At 39.6% G+C, this 10016-nt stretch overlaps 1 pseudogene; it reads right to left on the bottom strand.

The window, feature by feature from the left end:
- Nucleotides 1-3535: 3535 nt before the first annotated feature.
- Nucleotides 3536-7647, bottom strand: LOC124961701 (60S ribosomal protein L7-like 1; annotated as a pseudogene).
- Nucleotides 7648-10016: the final 2369 nt, after the last annotated feature.

Here is a 10016-nt window from a genome sequence, read left to right as displayed (position 1 = left end):
GTATAGTCATCAGCTTACAGGGAGGATGGGGCAGAAGAGTGGAATAAGGGTAAAACAATTCTTTGGCAGAGTAGTAGAATAAAGGGTACAGGGAAATACAGGATGTTAGCTGTGAAAGAGTAAGGACCTACTTAAGTTTCTGGTGAGAAGTTTAAAATGAGCCCAGTCAGCCTGATGTGTGTGTGTGTGGGTGTGTGTGTGTGTGGTGTGTCTGTGTGTGTCTGTGTCTGTCTTTCAGCTATCCCCATTCATAATAGTTGCTAGAATAAAATAGGTAGAAGTTGGATTTAACTGGGGTTGTGATTTTGCCAACAAGTCTGACAGAATTTAAGAAGTCAAGGCAGTTTAGGAAGTAATTATATTGATTATTCCAGAAATTTAGGCTTTGTGAAGAAGGCATCAAGAACTTCAAGGGGCTAGGAGCAGTAAAATAAATAAAATATAAGTGTCTAAAATGCTCCTCCCTCTGGTCTTTGCATGACTGGCTCCCTCTTGTGGCTGTCATTCTGTGATGTCATCCTTTTAGCTCTACAGAAAACTTGTTTTTTACTTTCTTCTATCCATCCATTCATCCATCTCTCTGTCCATCGGTCCATCCATCCATCCATGGTCTGCTTCATACCACTAGAATAGAAGAAACTCTATGACAGCAAGGACCCAGCAATTCCTTAGCATAGTGAAGACCACAGAGTATCTGATAGGATGTCATGAATGACTTTAAGGCCTTCACCATCTTGTTCCTAATCTTCTAAATAGGTCCTGTTGGTCAGTTTTCTCCTTCCGACCTCCACTAAGAGAAAGCAGGTTAGACCTACTTGCTAATCCATCCACTCCAAGTCTCCTACAAGTCTTTCCAAGTGTGTGGAAGGAGAGCTCAAGGGGAACCACGCCCCAGAGGTACAGGCACCAGCTATTTCAGAGATGAGCTGAAGAGGAGGTGCCACAAAGACACAATAGCTTTTGGTTTTGCTTTGCTTTTAAACCTCTTTATTGAGGTTTAATTACATTTATTTATTTATTTATTTGGTGCTGAGGATTGAACCCAAGGTCTGGAGTTTGCTGAACACACACTCTACCACTGAGCTGCACCCTCAGCCTGAGATGTAATTTAGATACTATCAAGTTATATGCATAAGGTTTACCCATGTTAAGTACATATATGCTGAATTTTAGTAATTCTTTTTCAGTACTGGAGATTGCTTTCAGGGCCTTGTACATAGGCAAACACTCCACCACTGAGCTACCCACTAGTCCAAATTGTTGTAAATTTATGATTGTACTATTATCACCACAATTCAGTTTAAGAACACTGCCAGCACAAAATGCCCTCACCTTCCTGGTTGTAGCACATCTCAGCTCACCTCCAGCTCTAGGCAACTATTGATCTAAGCTTTGCCATTCCTAGAATTTTTATAGAAATGAATTCATACAATATGTAGTTTTTTGTATCTGATTCTTTGTATTTCTTATAATGCTTTTATGAATAGTATTGCACTCAATAAATAATGTCTTATTGATTCCACAGTTGCTAGAGATTGTTTCTTGCTGGGTGTGGTGGTGCATGCCTGTAATCCCCAGAATCAGCCTCAGCAATTTAGCAAGGCCCTAAGCAATACCCTGTCTCAAAATTAAGAAATAAAAAATAAAGGACTGGGGATGTAACTCAGGGGTAAAGTGCCCCTGGGTTCAATCCCTGGTACCGAGAGAGGGAGAGAGGAGAGAGGAGAGAGGAGAGAGAGAGAGAGAGAGAGAGGAGAGAGAGAGGAGAGAGAGAGAGAGAGAGAGAGAGAGAGAGAGAGAGAGGAGAGAGAGAGAGGAGAAGGAGAGAGAGAGACTTTTTTTGCTTGGGGTTATAAATGTCTTTTTATAAGTTTTTATGTGGACATACAATTTTATCTGTCTTAGGTAGATCCCTAGGAATTGAGTATGGTGGTGAGTGCCTATAGACACAGTTCCTCAGGAAGCTGGGGCAGGAGTCCAGGAGTTTATTGCCAGACTGGGCAATAGAGCAAGAACACATCTTAAGAAAAAGAGTGAGAGAAGAGAGAAGAGAAAAGAAGAAAATAAGTCAGTTTTCCAAAGTGGCTGTACCATTTTATATTCTAACAAGCAATTGTGAGTTTCTCCATATTACCTAATACCAATTCAACCTGTTTTGTTTCAGCCATTCTAGTAGGTGCATATAGTATCTAATTTTAGTTTTAATGTGCATTTTTCTGATGATTAATGATATAAAGTATTTTTTGTGTGCTTATTTGGCATTTATATCTTCTATTTTTTAAAAATAAATTTTTAGTTGTTGATGGACCTTTATTTTATTTATTTGTTTATATGTGGTGCTAAGAATCAAACCCAGTGCCTCACACATGCAAGGCAAGTGCTCCACCACTGAGCCACAAACTAACCCCTATATATCTTATCTGGTGAAGGGATTTTTCAAATATTTTGCAAATTTATTACTGGATTGTATGTCTTATTGCCTAATTTGAGAAGTTCTTTGTATATTCTGGATACAAGTCCTTTGTCATATGTATGTCCTGCAAATATTTTCATTTTCTTACTGAGGTCCAATATGTCACTTTTGCCTATGATCATTCATGTTTTTTGTGTCTTGTGTAAGAAATCTGCCTAATATAAGTTTGCAAAGATCTTACTCTGTTTTGTTCAAGTTGTTATGCATCATGTGAGGTAAGTGTCAAGTTTCCTCCTTCTGGCATGTGGTTATTCACTTGTTCCAGCACCTTCTGTTGAAAGGATTATCCTTTCCCCATTGAATTGCTTGGCATCACTTGAAAATCAATTGACCCCATATGTGAAGATCTGTTCCTGGACTTTCTATTCTCTTCCATTCATCTAAATGTCTATTGTTAAGTCTTTGTAATACTTTCTTGATTAATGTAGCTTTGTAGTACATTTTAGAATCAAGTAAAGTCTTCCAACTTTGTATTTCTTTTTCACAGTTGTTCTGTTATTCTAGATTCTTTGTACTTCCATATAAATTTTGGGAACAGTTTGTCAATAAAAAAACAAACAAACAAACAAAAAACCTGCTGGGACTTTTGACAGGTATTACATTGAATCTATACATTAGTTTTAGGAAATTGCCACTTTAATAATATTGACTCTTCTTTTTTTTTTTTTTTTCAGAGTTCACAAAGCTGTTTTCAAAAGGTGGAACATGGACTCAACAGAGACAGAAGAGCACAGATTTTGTACTTTTCTTCCTAAGTATTTCAAGTCTTTTCAAAACAAGACTCTTGGGACCTCTAGATTCAAGTATGCCTAAACTTGGTCAACTGCTACAAGTCTTAGGGGCCTTGTATACATGCTTGGGTTACTCATTCACCAACATTAAACCCCTGACAAAGCAGGACTCTTTCTCCATGGCATGTGTTGATTTCAGAGGCAGAGGTGGGTCAATGTAGGAAACAATGGAATTTTTCCTTGGAACTTGTCTGTGATGACAGGTGCCTGCCATGATAACTACTGTCTCTTCCCCAATCTCTTCCTTCCATTTTCTTAAGGCAGAAAATAATCTTCTCTGAAGATACTTGACAACAATTCCATCAAACAAAAACATGTGCTTCCAATGCACTGCTTTCAGATATTCTGGGTTTAGTTCAGCTGGTGGATGAGCTGATTGATGCGTTCACCCCGATAACCAGGTAGGCCCATCTCCTTGAGGAAGCCCACTCTATTTTTGGTAGCATGACGGGCCACAGAGAGATGGAAAGGGCACAAGAACTTAGAGATCTCCCAGAAATACTTCCAGGGAAGGCAATTTCATGAATGAGATCTTCCAGACAAATGACATCAAACCTCCCCAGGTGCTCCTCAATCACTGTGTTGTCTGTCAAGGGGATGGTCTTATTCTTGATCTTTGTTGTCCACGTTTCAAGATGAGTTCCCAGACAGACTTCAGATTTGAAATCCCCAAGTCACATAAGGTTCTACTATCCGCAGCATTTTTAGGTTTTTGTGAGGCTTTAACAAAGACACCACTAAATATTTTCTTCAGACGAAGTCTTGCAATGGTCCTCTGCACCAGCAAACTCACCCCACTAACCTTTGGATGCGTACAACAAAGGCCAAGGAATGTTTATCAGGCATTTCCAAAGCATGAGGTTTCACTTCTAGTCGTCTGACACCACCTGGTCATGTTTCTTCCGCCAGGAATCATGTAGGAATGATTCCAGTCGCTTAAATCTGAACTGTTTTCCTTTTCTCTCCTTCTTTGCCAAAAGCGCTTGCTTTGCCTGGGTAGCTTTGAGGGCCTGATAAGCCTTCCTCTTTTTCAGGAGATTTTCTGGAACCAGAGGGATCTTTTTTCTTTGCAAGGTAAATAATGGAAGTTAGGCTGGGTGAATTCAACTCTGGCACTCTCCAGCCGCTCTCCTCTCCATACCTGTCCAATATTGACTCTTCTAAGCCATGGATATTGTTTCCCTTTTATTGATCATCTTTAATTTGTCTTAACAATGGTTTGTGCTTTGAACGTATAGGCTTGTAATTCTTTTATTAAATTTATTCCTAAATATTTATTCTTTTGGTGCTCTTATAAGTGGGATTAATTAAGTTAATTTTCAAAAATTTATTGCTAGTTTCTAGAAAAGTAATGGGATTTTGTATACTAATTTGTTATATTAATAAGTATTATTAAACACACCTATTAGTTCTGGTACATATTTTTTTCAGTGCTGGGGATCAAACCCAGGGCCTTGCACATGCTAGGCAAGTGTTCTACTACCGAACCACACTTATAACCCTCACTTTTGGTAGATACTTTGCAATTTTACATACAAGATCATATTAAGCTGGGCATGGTGGTGTGTGCCTGTACTCCTAGCAACTTGGGAGACTGAGGCAAGAGGATCACAAGTTTGAGGCCAGCTGGGCAATTTAGTGAGATCCTGTCTCAAAATAAAATTTAAAAGGTCTGGGGATATAGCTTAATGGTAGAGTACCCCTGAGTTCAATCCCTAGTAACCCCTGCCCCCAAATCCCATTGCCTGGGAATCACAATAGCTTTGAAATTCTTTGTTCACTTCCTTTCAGTCAATCCTTTAGAACCCAACACCATAACCCCAAAATATCCAAACACTTCTAAGGGTAGGGTTGGCTGTCCTTAAATTTCTTCTAGACTGGAATGTTCCACTGATGGTGGTGTTGATCTATAGCTATGATGTTCTGCTACACCCATCTCTACTATAAAGATAAAGACGCCACATGAAGTATATGTTCATGCACTCAGGATTTTTCCCTCTTCTCTCTGATTTGCCTGTATCTTTGCTTCCACTACTGACCAACCATCCTATTGCTGGCTGTACTCATCATGTTAGGTAGGTTTTCTGTCTATAGGGAAGTTTGTCTTTGCTCTAATCCATTGCTTATTTTGAGCTTTACTTTCAGAGGCTATTTTTAATTTCCAAGTGACCTCTATATGCATGCGTGTGCATGTGCATGATATGAGGGGTTGATATTTGGTGATCTCACTCAGTCATCACCCATTACTCAAGTCACACTATAGTCAAATACTTGGCAACTCTTTTACCTGTGTCATTGTTAATTCATTAGCCTTCAATTGATGTACCTATGCACTTGGCTTTTTGGACCTCTTTGGAACATTTGTTTACTTCTTTCATAGTTACATTTTGTTGAATTCAGTTCATGATTCCACATCACTGAGATATTTTTGGATTCTGATTCTGCCATCCAGTGTTTTAGTTATCCCAACCAATTCATCCTTTCTCATACTCAGGCAATAAATCAGTCTTTATCCAAGCACATTTTGATCAAAAAGCTCATGGCAGGGGTAGATAACTATCATGTCACTGGAGACCTTCCTTCTGCTTTTGGTCAGCAATTAGCACTCCTTAGGAGTGGAAGCTCAGTTAGTTACACATTGACTAACTTGTGCTGCCTTTTTGTCAACTGTAGAGTGAGGATGCTAACAGTACCACCTGAGAGGACTGTGTAAGGATTAATGACTAAGCACATGCAATGCTTAGCATGGGTGCCCACCACAGAGGGGCTCAAGAGGGTGACTCATTGTGGTGGTCACAGTGGAACACACCTGAGATAAATCAGCTTAGAAAGAGGAAAGGTTTTATTTTGGCTCACAGTTCTAGGAGTTTCAGTCTATGACCAATCGGTCCCATTTTCTCTGAGGGCTTCACATCATGGTGGAAGCACATGGTAGAGGAAACCTGTCAGCTCGTGGCTGAGACAGAAAAAAGAGAAAGAGGAAAGGGTTGGGGTCCCACTGCCCCCTTCAAAATCACACCCTCACAGATCTGAATAGCTGCTGCTAGACCCCACATGTTTTCTACTAAGTCCTAGTGGTGCCAAGCTGGGTTCTAACCCTTAAACACATGGGCCTCTGAGGGATAGTTAAGATCCAAACTAGCTTGGCTGTGGTGGAGCACACCTGTAATCTCAGTAACTTGGGAGGCTAAGGCAAGAGGATCACAAGTTTGAGACCACCTCAGCAGCTTGTCAAGGCTCCAACCAACTTAGCAAGACCCTGTCTCAAAATTTTTAAAAAAGGGAGGGGGGTGTTGTCAGTGGTTAAGCACCCCTGGTTTCAATCCCTGTACCCACCAAAAAAATCTGAACTATAGTAGTCATTATTATTTGGGGAAACAAGGGCTTTGCAGTTGATAGGTTGGCTTTTATCATTGCCTTTTTTTTTTTTTTTTTCTTTTGGTATTGGGGTTTGAACTCAGGGCCACTGGGCCACTGAGCCACATCCCCAGCCCTATTTTTGTATTTGTTTAGAGACAGGATCCCACCAAGTTGCTTAGTGCCTTGCTTTTGCTGAGGCTGGCTTTGAACTTGTGATCCTCCTGTCTCAGCCTCCTGAACTCCTGGGATTATAGGAGTGTACCACCATGCCTGGCTATCATTGCCTTTTTAATTCTTAGCTGTACATCCTTGGATGATACATTTAATTTCTCTGAACCTTAGTTTCTTCATCTTAGAATTACTAAGAGTACTGCCTTCTTTACAAGTTTATTGTGAGAATTAAACAAAATACAGTAGGAACAGAGTTTAATGTAGCGCATACCAATCAATTTTATTGCAATGGTAATTATCAACATTCATCCTGTATACATTTTCATCTTCCCCTACCCAATCCTCCTGTCAAAATATTTCCAAAAGCTTGAAGATATTCAAATCTATCCCTTTATTGCATTTTCCTGATCAGCCTGCTTGGTAACTTAATAGCCGGTTTGCAGAGTTATGATTCACATAAATCTTCTTTTAAAATCCTTCTGAAACTTCAAGATATAAGAAACATAATTATTTAAATGTTTAATTAATCTATGTATGTCCAGAATATTATTTTTTGATATATGTTATGATGCCCTAGACTTCTATGTTATATATGCTGTACATGTAGCATTTATAAAAATACCCTGGAGACAGACCCTAGAAAGATATGGTCATTTTACAGGGTATGAGGCAGACTTTGATTTTTCAAAGTCATTATGAAGTGATATATTTGTTTTTCATCACTGCCTTTTCCTTTGATTTAGTTGATGCTGCAAATGAAGCTCAGGATTGTACCCCTCAACGGGAGAAAGTCTGCCTCTCTGTGATCAGTGGTGATGTGAAATCTAGGACTCACCGTGGTGGAAGCCCCATGCTGCCTGCCAAGTCACAACACTCATGTGGTGTTGGAAAAGAAACTCTAAATTTTAAAGGTCTGACTTCCACAAAACAACTTGAAAGCTAATGCCTTATAACAACTAAAAATCAATGGTCGCTTTTTTTTTTGAGTAGTTTTCTCAAAGTACTGTATCAGATTTTCTAAAAGTGTGCGTAAATAATATAAAACTTGCAAGTCAAACACACTTGATTTTTATTCTCTGGTTTTGTGCACTGTTAAAAGAAAGAAAACGCTTGAAGCCAAGTGCGGTTGTGCAGGCCTGAAATTCCAGGAACTCAGGAAGCTGAGACAAGAGGATTACAAGTTCAAGTCCTGCTTGGACAACTAAGCAAGACCCTGTCTCAAAATGAAAAATTTAAAAAGGGCCTAGGGATATAGCTCAGTGGTAGTGTGCTTGCTTAGCATGTGAAGACCCCAGCTTTGATCTCTAGTACACCACACAAACACGTGTGCACGTGCTCACGTATTATGTATGTGTGTGTGTGTGTGTTGTATATATATGTGTTTATGGAAAGGACAATGACAGAAGGCTGGAAGATGAGTTTGTCCAGGTCAAAGATACCATCCAGGCCCTCTTAGAAGTGATTCAGAAAATTAGCACGAGTCCTGCCTTCTAACTTACTGTGAACTCCCGAAAGGTGACAATGAATTCCTTTAGAGTTTCTTAGAAAAGAGAAAATCCCACTGTGATGCTACAGCATTCTGTCTCCTCTGTTCTTGGTTCTCCTCTCTGCAGTTTCATGCTGTGGTTTTGTAGATTAAGGTACAATTAGTGAAGCAAGGCTTTGCTGTGTGGTGGAGGCTCACTATTGTTATGGGCTTTAGTGTTACTGTGGTTTCAATCTTATTATTTTTGGACTCATTCATTACTGTCATTATTAAATCTGCTGATCATCAGTCATTTCAGGGCCAAAACCAACAAAGCTCCAGTAACTAGAATACTAAGGGCAGTATAATCAACTCTATTATTCACACTCATTAATTCAAATCCCCAATTTAGAATATATTAGAATTTCCCAATTGGATATTCCAGTTTAACTTTGTTGTGTCAGAATCAAAATACTTTGCAAAGTAAAATAATAAACAAGATTTCAAGAGGAATGTCCCACCTACCAAAGAAAATGTAGGATAGGAACATGGGGAACTCATTAGAGATTTTTATTTATTTAAAGCATGCATGTTTACATGCATTATGGGTAATGCCTATGAAAAGCAAAAGGAAAAAGAAGTAGGACTATGTTGGAAGCCTTTCAGACTCTCCAGTAGATCCAAGAAAGTCTTAGATGATCCACTGGGAAGACCTGCAACAAAGATCTCTCATTCAAAGAAGAGTCCCATGTTGGGCAAAAACAGACAGGCCTGCTATCCATACCATGCTTAGTCATTGAGTGGAAGATGCCCAAGAAGAGGATGATCTCAGTTCAAATGGTGAGAAGGGGGCTGGGGATGTTATTCAATGGTAAAGAGTTTGCCTCTTTACCATTTTTGCAGTACCAGCACTGCAAAAAGCTGAGACAGACCCGAAGGCCAACCACTAAGGCTGTTGGTGAAGTGCACCACTTGCAGGAAGATCCATGAGATGCGCTGCATGGTTGCTACAACTCCCAAGATTAATGGCAACTCCCCATGACACAAATTCAAATAAGGCAAATGGCCCTGACTATCATTTCTAAAGGGACCTCTCCACTTCTCTACTGAAGAAGTTTGTGCAGTAAGTCTGGGTGGACAAGAAGCAAAGAGTTCCATTTTTGCAGTCTCCAGTGTGCCCAGTGTGCTCCTGGCTTAATGTCTGTGCACTGACAGACATTAAGACAGAGCTGGTTTGTATTGTGAGGATTAGTCAGTTAGAAGATTCCACAGGGGCTGGGGATGTGGCCCAGTGGCGTAGCACTTAACCTAGCATGTGCAAGGCCCTGGGCTTTGTCTTCAGCACCAGGCAAAGGAAGCGCGGGGAGAGAATAGAAAAAAGAGGAAGAGGAGGGAAAGGAGTTGATTCTATGAATTGCCAGAAACCTTGCCAGTCACAGGTCCAAGAATCATTTTCACAAATATTTTAAGTGGACACACATTTTATGATTGACTTTTTTGGACTCCACTTAGCAGGAGTTAGGATTGTTTGTTGTTTGAAATGTTATCTTTCTTTTCAGTTAAACAAGTCAAACACTCTGTAGTCAGTTTAGACAATGCAACCTATTTTACAGAATAAGATACTTATAATATCACATTCCAGAAACAATTATTAAATTTTACTTTTCCAATCACATTCATAAAAAAAAAAATGCCCTCTCCTCCCTCCATTAACTAATGTCATGTACATTTCCCAGAGATCATTCTTGTCTATTTT

This window comes from Sciurus carolinensis, chromosome 1, assembly GCF_902686445.1.
Source record: "Sciurus carolinensis chromosome 1, mSciCar1.2, whole genome shotgun sequence".
Lineage (NCBI taxonomy): Eukaryota > Metazoa > Chordata > Mammalia > Rodentia > Sciuridae > Sciurus > Sciurus carolinensis.
Note: the sequence above shows the minus strand (reverse complement) of the source record. Positions and strands in the feature narration are given on the sequence as shown.